Source organism: Silene latifolia, chromosome Y (assembly GCF_048544455.1).
Source record: "Silene latifolia isolate original U9 population chromosome Y, ASM4854445v1, whole genome shotgun sequence".
NCBI lineage: Eukaryota > Viridiplantae > Streptophyta > Magnoliopsida > Caryophyllales > Caryophyllaceae > Silene > Silene latifolia.
The window spans coordinates 419548202-419551791 of NC_133538.1; the positions used below are offsets into that span (position 1 = coordinate 419548202).

General features: G+C 42.5%; 1 non-coding gene across 1 annotated transcript; it reads left to right on the plus strand.

Moving 5' to 3' along the window:
* Positions 1 to 1708: 1708 nt before the first annotated feature.
* LOC141635549 (small nucleolar RNA R71) lies at positions 1709 to 1814 on the plus strand. The gene has a single exon (XR_012540229.1). It is a non-coding gene; the product is annotated as a small nucleolar RNA R71 (small nucleolar RNA).
* Positions 1815 to 3590: the final 1776 nt, after the last annotated feature.

Genomic DNA, 3590 nt, shown 5'->3' on the forward strand with positions numbered 1-3590 from the left:
GATCTTAACCGATATGTCTTCTATGACACCTAGTGGCCGTGATATGCTACGGTCGGCCATCTGAACAGTCATATTTGTGCAATTAAACTTTGTCAAACCAAGTCTCTTAGCCAGAGACAGCGGTAAGACACTCACGCTAGCGCCAAGATCGCATAACGCGTTATCAATTAAATGGGTACCAATACAACACGGAATCGAAAAACTACCCGGGTCTGACTGTTTGGGAGGTAACTTATTATGAACTAGGGCCCCACCTCGGTCAAAGCTACCGTCTCATGGTATTTAATGTGCCTCTTATGCGATAAAATTTCTTTCATAAATTTAAGGTAAGAGGGTACCTGTGTCAGCAGTTCGGCGAATGGCACAGTGACTCGCAAGCTTTTCAGGAGTTCGGCAAATTTGCCGAATTGTTGATTAGCTTTAGTACTTTGCAAACGCCTCGGGAAGGGCACTGTGATGGGTATCTCGAGCCCTTTGTTCCTCTCTTCCAATGTATTAGCCGGATTAAGCTCTAAATCCTTTGAACGCTTCTTTCCTCTCGAACGAGGTCTTTCAGGTGATATTTCACTCGATCGAGCACTAGCAGGCTCTCGATCGAGTTGTTCTTTATCAGCACTACTCGATCGACCAAAAATACCATTCGATCGAGCAGGTTCTTCAACAAAATCACTCGATCGACCAGAAATTTCATTCGATCGAGTAAAATCTTTTTCCTGTTCACTCGATCGAGTAGAAATTTTACTCGATCGAGTCCTTCCTTCAGCACTTTCACTCGATCGACCCCCAGTAACCAGTCGATCGAGTAATTTCTTTGTTGTCAGCTCCTTTTCTTTGACAGAACATTGTTCATCAGCAGTAATTACCTTCCTCGGGTCTGATTTCAACATGTCCGGTCCCTCATATGAACTACCGCTCCTCAAATTAATTACATTTACCGGCTCATATGGATTCTTATCAGCTTGTGACGGTAAATGACCCGGTTTCCTTATGGACTGGTTCGCGGCTAACTGGGCAACTTGAGTTTCAAGCGCCTTGATACTTTTTGTTGATCACTCAGCTGCCACTGCTTTGTCAAATACTGCAACATCGTCTTCAACTCACCTAGCTCACTTACTCCACCAGAAGATGATGCACCTTGATTAGGTGTAGGAAAGGAAAGAGGCTTCTGAAAGCCTTGTTGAGCCTTATGAAGAGGGACATATAGTTGCTGCTACTGCGGAGGATGGGTATGATTGAGCACATTTTGACTTGTCCACCTCAAATTGGGATGGACTGCCCCTTGGTTGTTATAGTAGGAACCCCCTCCTTGCCTGTATTGTTGAAAAGCAAGGACTTGTTCTTTCTCTGTAAGACAGCCAACAGCAGTGTGACCGTCGTTGCTCCCACACCTCTACATATGACAGTCTCCCCTCTAGTAAGCAAATGGACCGTCTGAGGCTCCCTAGCAGAATGCAACTCCAACTTATCAAACCTAGCATTCATGGCTTCCAACTGAGCCACAACTTGCTTATCGACTGCATGAACTGTTCTAATACCGTCCCTTGGGTTTCCGTACTCAGCACAGTGGGTCGCCATCTCTTCAATAAGAGCCCATCCCTTATCATCGTTGGTGTTCTTTTGAAATCTTCCGTTGGATGATTCATCAAGTATGGCTCTGTGATCATCGTATAGCCCATTGTAGAACTGATTTGACAGGAACCACGGATCAAAACCATGGTGAGGAATAAACCTCACCAACCTCTTGAAACGGCACCATGCTTCATAGAAAGTTTCATCAGGTGCTTGCTTGAAACTGGTAATCTTGGCCCTCAGCTGATTAGTGTGCTGCGGAGGAAAATATCTCGTATAAAAAGCAAGAGCAAGGGTCTCCCAGTCTGTGACCCCCGCGGCCGTGCGGTCCAAATCAGTCAGCCACTCCCCGGCTGAGTCAGTCAAAGAAAAAGGAAACAGAACCTCCTTAATCTTGTCTTGAGTTACCCCCTTTGTGGCGGGGATAGTAGAACAGTAGTCCGTAAAGACCTACATATGCTTCCTCGGTCTTCACCTGCCACACCTCTAAAGAGATTCCTATCCATCAGATTGATATAGGAAGGACGGATGTCAAATGTATTCCCATCCTCAGTCTGGAGATTGAAACTCTTTGGAATTGATGATGCTTTAGGCTCCGAATGACTAGCAATGTTCGGCATTTTTACTGGTTGGCTTACAGAACTGGAAGTATCTTCTTCAAAAGATGGATTTTCTGTAAAAAGGAAATGTTGAAGCTCTGGTTCGAAAGTACTTAAGTCTTCCTTTCGTGATTCTCTTTGCAAACGGAGTCTATGCATGAACAGTCTCTCTGGCTCAGAATCAGCTGAAACTAACTCAAACCTGTGTGACCTCGGCATACATAACACTGAAAGAAAATGAATAAGAACTGCCTCAAGGATTAAAAATTCCCTAAGACGGATAAAATAAACGAAACAAAGACAGATAGGGCAACTGCCTCCCCGGAAACGGCGCTAAACATTTGACAGGGGTGTCGTGTACCTATCAAAAATAACCAACTAAACTAACTATATAGCTAGGGAAGTCAGGTCGATCTCCTCAGGGAGGCAAGATATCTGTAAGAGTCCATCTATTTGGTCACAATTGGGGGGGGGGGGGGGGGGGTTGTAATATGATTTCCTAAACTAAAAGCTTTTTGGCAAGAGAAATAAGGAAAGAGCAATTAAGGCAGAAAATAGGAATAAACTATCAATAGAGAGGGGACATGTCAGGATTTCGGTTCACTACGAAAGTCCAGTGACTCAACTGTAAACAACTTAGATGAATTACTGCGAGACGGATATGGAAAGGTACTTCCGGTCCACTTTCTACCCTAGACTCCCTCTAACTTAACTTCCGTCCTCGTCAGGGTAGTCTACTGTTCATAGCAGGTCTATTTAGTCCAATGTTCCGATCCAGGATTAAATTTAACCAGATTAAAAAGGTGACTCAGATGCGTGCACTCAACGATGTCGGTAAATATAGTTATATTGCTATGGTGACAGAGTCTCACAAATAATTTATCTAACTTATTCACTACATCATCACATTTCTACCGTAGATCCCCCAATGCTAACATGAAACAGATTAGCTACTCATGGTATTAATACTGTCAATATACTAATAACAAATAAATAACTAATATTCAACATGATAAAGTAATAATCAAATTGCATAAAAGGTAATTAGGGCAGAAATTAAAAGGAAGCAAAACAAGCAATTAAGATGAATAAAAGAAAGATTAATATTAAAAAGGGAGAAAGAGATTATAATCGCAAGAATCCGGGGTAAAGAACAAACAAATCCGAGCTAAATAACCTCGAAAACAAAGTTACAGTGAAGGGAAAAGAGAAGCGCAGTCTTTACTGTGAAAGATGAATAATAGATAAAACTTAGATAGAATAGAATATGATGTTAATGACCTATATAACGTGCGCTTAAATAGAAAAACTACTAAATCCAATAACTAAAACAAGTTCACGGGCTAATTAAAGCCCACGCCAGCCAAAATCACTCGATCGAGTAGTCTGAAACCACTCGATCGAGCATTCCTCCAGATAATC